The following is a 6,775-nucleotide window of genomic DNA, read 5'->3' on the forward strand; positions in this document are numbered from 1 at the left end:
AATAGCAAAATAAAAAGCAACTTCCATAATTTATTTTGTCGTTTATTGTTGTCATGGAAATACATTCGCGTGGGTAATTATGCTTAATTTTTCTTTTGATTCATTGAATAGTCCTCCGAATACCATTCGTAGTCGAACTATTTGTAGATTATTTTTGAGCTGCTGCTCCACTCATGCTAGTTACGCTTTTTAATACCACTCGCGCAAGCGCTCGTGGTATTAATCAGCGTAACTAGCATTCGTGACAGCACCTCAAAAATATTCGACAATACTTCGACTACTTATGGTATTATATATGAATATTTCCTATGAATGCGAAGTGTATTTCTGCGAATGACTGTCGTTAACCCATTTGCTTTCCAGGGTCCTTCCGCTTCAAACCCGTATAAGTATGTATACGGGTTATTTATGAAACTCGGTGATGATGCGATAACTGTAATAAAGGATAAGGAAGTTACTGAATGCAGTTCCAAAATTTCAGAATCTATGTAACATGACAATCAAACTTCATCAAAAGTAAAGGTAATATGGATTAGAGCCACTGTTGAGCACTATTGTCAACACAATAACGGCGAAGCGAAGTGGTATCATTAAGAATTACATTCATGATTCAAACGGTTTATATAAATTGTTGTGTAAAGCAACCCTGCACTAGCCACGTCTTTAGATCCACACTTAATTAACAATATACGCATGACCAGCAAATAATTCTTCGCTTGCCGATTTTCTCAGAAATGCAAATGGTGGTTTTTAAGAAAAATTTCTTGTTGACGATTTAAAAGCTGACAGTTCCTGAACAGAAAAAGACATTTTATTGTGAAACTGGGGCACTATTTGGACTTTTTAATTATATTCTCACTTGATTCACAATACGCCGAATTTATTATATTTGTTTCATCATTCGTGTTGCTGCAATGCTAAACGTTAAGGAAAGTAATTACTTTGCAAGCGCGACGATTTTAAAAGGACCTTTCAACCTGATTCATTTCGGGCTGCAGAACGGTAAATATTGAATTCCTGACATTCTGTGTTTATAATTTATACCTACTTAAAAATTGTTTTATGGGGGCGAGCTTTTGCATATTTTATCTAACGATTATTTAGGTTTTTGTCGGCGAAGGTACTTATCAGTTTCGCGTTTGATGCTGAAAGTTATTGTAAAGTTTAACACCAACAGCTGTCTCTAGGTATCTGTAGGTTGTTTATACACCGTTTCCGTAATTGGAAAAACAGGCATCAAGACTGTAGTGTAACTTTCCCACTTTGCATAAGGAGTATTCGAGTAGTGGTAAAGTTTAGTCATTAGCGTTTCTTCAAATAACAGTTTTCCTTTCATAGTTCTACAGCAACATTAGAGGTCTTTGGAGTCGTGGTAATAATTACAGAGCTTGAAGTAGACGTTCGCCAAATATTTATTACTCGCCATAAATAGTCACAAGTGGATTCTGTCACTGAAGTGAGAAAGTCATTATCCGAGGTGTACTACCTAATCTTACCCAAATTGTCAATACATGGCACATAAAAAACGAGTCATTTATTGGAAATGTAAGAGACCTTATAAACAACTGGCAAAAGTTATATAACGCTTTGTCCTTCCAAAAGTGTACTACTGTATTGTATGCGATGTCGTTAGTTTTCCTTTTTCAGATTGCGTTAGTGGCGGAAACAAGCATCCTCGTTCCAGTCACCTAATAACCAGTACTGCTATAAACTTGTCACGGTCTGCAACCCCAGTTTCTGGAGACATTCGAGCTTAAAGATGATATTTCACTACGAGCTTAGCGGATGCGATTTAACCATACGCTTGTGATTTCGGTACAGGGTAACATAAGCCGCACAAAGTTGCAAAACAAAAACACCGAAGTGTCCTTTTCTGGACGATTGACACACGCATAGTTGTCAACAACGAATTGCTGAAACTAAATCTATTAGTTAGAAAGATTCAAATCTTCAACTTCATATTGGATAGGACAATTGTAAATGTAGCAATTTAGGGCCATTAAGGGATTTCAACTCAATCCAAGTGAGCTGTGAAGGTAGACCCAAGTGGCTAGATTTACTGATTTATCGCTTTAGATAGCTTCATAGTAACGCAGAGGTCGAATTCGCGTTGTAACGTACTAGGACGTTTGTAATACATACTAACAATTCGGAAAGAGTATTAGCAATTGCGCCCTTTGCAATTGCAACGTTACACTTTGAAGCAGGTGTCACCCACGTCGATACTTTAAATTTTCGATAAGCTTGAAAACTTTATCAATTTTACTCATTCTGGCACAAGTATGATGTGCATACAAATTAGCGTATTATTGTGTTGCCGCAGTTCGCAAGAAAACATAAACTTGGTAGTACAGTGCCACGTTGCTGTGTTCCCAGCATTATCGTCGTAAACGGGGGTATTATGCAACATTTGCATCTATGTTTCGTAGAGCGAAAACAAGAGCAATCAAAGCAGATGAAGTAACACTGGCACGTCGTTAAAGGCGAATGGAATCGATTAATTAAAAAAATCAAAAAATCAAACTTCATTAAGCATTGCTCCTTTTTAAAGCGAACAGTAGTTTCTTTTGTAACTTATCAGTTTAACTTTCCATAAGAATAATAAATAGAGCAATTTTATACAAACACACCTTATACATAACAAAATTGAACTCATATAGGAAATACCTTTATTTTAAAAGATAAGACAATCCAAAAGAAATTTAAGATTCCTTTTGAATGAGTTCAAACATAATTCTTTTAGAAATGGATCTACAGTGTGGGCGTAAATTGTCATCGATAATACAAAATCGAAACAGTTCGATGTATCTGGGGTACCCCAAGGAACTTATGTTGGTCCTCCACTTTGTTTGACATTCATCAATGATAATATGATATCTCATCAATTCTATCGCCAGATCACTTCCTTTTTACTAAAGATCTAAAACTCGGAGGCCAATTGAGAACGTTCATGATGCTTCAACATGATCTGGTACAACTGGAAAAATTAGTAGCTGCAATAATGATCTGCAATTAAATCGATATCATCAAGTGTTAAGTTATTTGCCGTTGATAACAAATTACTATTTGTGTGGTGAACGACTGTTATCATAATACAATTCGGTTTCTTAAACCTCCTTTCTCTTCTGATTTGTGCTTGGGGATAGTTCCAAGGTGGAGAGTTCTCTTCGGCTGCATATTTACCAACAGGTTTCCTTTTATTATGTTTGCACGTTGAGCGTTGTCTTACGAGTATTGTGTTGGGAAACCCAAGGATACTATATAATATAATGATTGCTCGATCCCTATACTTGTAATGTTGCCCGAATTTAAGTCATATGTGACGTCACCAACGGACCTGGCTGTCAGAATTGACAGTTATAATTTGTTAAGTTGTCAACGTTTTTGCATTAGCGTTATAACTGTGTATATGTGTTCCCTATATTGCAACAAAAATGCATGAACGCCGGCGTGCAGTATTGGACTGTAATAACAATTTGGGGTAGTATTCACATTTTACACTCAACTGGCGCTCATTTTAGCCAGTGTCAAGAAGAACGTCGAGAAATCGTTATTTTAAGATGGACAAAGTTGAAATAAACTTATTTAGCTGCAATTTCCATGGATGATGAAGAGTAAAAAAACCAAAAACGCAGGATGAAATGGGTTCACGATATTTTGAAAACCGAAGGAGAATTTGTAGATGATGAATGACAAGTGTTTCTAATATAAATACCTACCTATAACATCCATTTGGACGTATTAGACCCCTTCTTAGCAGGCGTTTTTTGAAGCGGCTGGTAGCTTGACCCCTTCACACGGTGCGATTTGCAGCGCCACAAGTAGCACGAAGCGCTTTTCAGAAGCGCCTTCACGCAACAAAAGCGCACGTACCAAGAAGGTACGTCGTTTTTTAAAAAATGGTGTCTGGTTTGAGGAGAGTTGATTTACTTGTGCCTTAGTAAAGAGCGTAGGTACATATTTTTGTACTGATATTTTGTATATAAAGCTAAGTTTGTTATTACTGATATGTGGGGGTTGTAGTTCGACCGTTGAAGGAAGGCGAAGCTCTATTAGACTAAACATTTCATATTGTGTGGTAAAAACCATTGTAGCACGGTGTGGCAAACTCCAAAATTATAACAGAAATTGTACAGAAGAGACTTATAAATTTCAGTTCTTACTCATCTGACATTTCCGCATAACCGTATCTTTTTTTCGAAGAAAATTTCCACTCCTCGCAGCGTTTCAAAAACGCCTCGTGAGAAGGAGCTCTTAGAATCTTACATAATATAAAATACAAATGACAGTGGTGCACAAATCTAAAAATCAAAGCATGCAGTGCGTCTGGGTCCGCCAGTGACGTCACTACACGCGGCGAAAAAATTCAGTGATCGAGCAATCCTTATATTATATAGTATCCTTGGGGAAACCATTGTGCATTCTGTCCGGTAATTTTTATGCGATCATTGTTGAATTGGGGGGTTTTAATTGGGCGTTTAATTCGCTAAGAGTTTTGAGTCAAGCTTAATCAACACTTTGGAATATCGGGGAGTAAGTATCTATATAGTTGTGTGGATTCGTTATTTACTTTTGAAGAAAATTTTATTTGATATTCACGAAAATAAACCAATATTTCTTTCGTTAATTTGATTTCACTGTTATTTCCCTTGTATCTTCTCGGTTTATACAGGGAAAGTAAAGTATTTAAAGAAGTTGGGTGGCGCTCAACTCGATGGTAAGTGTAACGAGGTACCGACGATTATATACCCTCAACAAATCGATCGCTGTGGAAGATCTCAAGCGTTAAAGTTTTCCATCTCTGAGGTAGTTGGCCGTTTATGCGCTCAACCTAATCCTACCGTTACCTATACATCATCAAAATTCGCCGTATGTTCCAAAGTGCGTTTATCTACGACCGGATATGATTCAGCTGTGCCGTACGTCTATATCTCATGAATCTCAGCTAAATGACAGCCACCTAACCACATCACACAATTGAAAAAATCGCATGACCCGTCCTGTTACTTTCAACTTACGGAAATAAAAGCACTTAATTAATTTGGATAATTAGAAAACCGATTGCAATTCTAAGGTCTCGAATAATGAATGGCATCTTTGATTGGCAATTCAAATTACGGTCACTCATTCATCTAGAGTTATTAGGACCGCAGAATTTAATTTCGCGTATTTAAAGCTACCACTATTCTTCTTATGTACCTCTATAGTTTTGTAAATTATGGCTATCAAAACTTTCATTCGCGCGTTTAAAACTTTCAGTATTGTTTGTATTTACCGTAATATTTTTAAGTGGCAAATTATCCTTTGTAAATGAGGGTCGCCAAAACTTTAATTAGCGTGTTTAAACTTTTTTCATTTGTTTTACACGTACTTCGCTACTGTATTAATACAACATTTCAAAAGTAATACATGCTCTCGATTATTAGGGTGTCACACTAATATATAAAACCACCCTGCACTAATTTACAGGTATTTACGGAACCCATCCTTTGACGCAATCACGGCTCTAAAACAACCCCGCGTTGCGTAGCTTTCTCTCTATTCTGCAAAGCAAACAAGATGTTTCCTTTAACCTGAGACAATCAGACCGTATCCCATGACTCACCGGCGCCTTAAGTTTTTATACGCATTTGAAAAGTGAGGGCCGTATTTCAGGACTAAGTACTTGCCCACGTAAAATCACCAGAAATATTGAAGAAATCCTGCCAAATAACGAAACAACTTTTTATATAGGTTAAGTAGTATACTCGTTAGATTCGTTGAAAGCACCTTTTTTTTAATATACGCCATAACCGACTATGTCAACACCCGTGGTTCATGAACTAGGTGCCCACTTGCTCTCTAACCTGAATACCATGTGTTAGAACGGCAAAGATGTATAACCTCATACGCCATATTAATATAAGGCCTAAGTCAATATGCGAACTTGCTAATTTTACCGACTGGACTACTACTTTCTTGTGTACTTTGTAGCGTGTGGTTGGTTTAGGATTAAAAAAGTAAATTTTCTGATTTATGTATTGGGATATAGGGAAAATCCACATTTGTACCAATTCCTTTTGGTTTAAAGGAGTATGCGAGTCAAGTTCAGAAAAAGGGGTCCCTTTTCAGAGATGCTAATGGGCGAGAGATTCTTGTTTGGGTTCACGAGTCGTGGGTGCGTTAAAAATTAGATTTCGAATAGGAATCCTACTGTTTTTAATCAGTTTTTCATCTCCTCACCAGCATACTTCGGAGGGCATGTAAAACTGGCGGTCCCGGCAGTCATACCACGACTGTCGTTAAGTCACGCAGACTGCTGTTGACCCATAGGTACGATACGACACAATACTGTTTTATTACAAATTGTTTTTCATGAACCATTTGAAACGTTGAAATTGAATGTTTAGCGAAGTTATAAGGGCAGGTGCGTAGTAGCGAGGACTCCTAAAATTCGTGTTCGTGACAAATTGCAAGTTACCCGGAATATTATGCGTGTACAGATAGTTCATATTAATATTCGTAAGCGACAGTAAAAATCAATTTATTGGGGGTGACGGCTTTACACCTCAAGAATTAGAAATAAATCTTTGTGTTTACCGGCATACGATGAAGATTAATTTATGCATCTTGCTCGTAACAAAACTTGGTGATAAAATAGGCAAGAATACAATGGAAAAGTGGCATTTTATCTCTGTCCATAAGTAACCACGATCTTTAGCATTACGTTCTCGAACTTTGAAGGTAGTTTGATTGTATTCGGCATTCATATGAATTTTGCTTCCGTCAAAATTGA

This window comes from Photinus pyralis, unplaced genomic scaffold (genome assembly GCF_008802855.1).
Source record: "Photinus pyralis isolate 1611_PpyrPB1 unplaced genomic scaffold, Ppyr1.3 Ppyr1.4_LG5, whole genome shotgun sequence".
NCBI lineage: Eukaryota > Metazoa > Arthropoda > Insecta > Coleoptera > Lampyridae > Photinus > Photinus pyralis.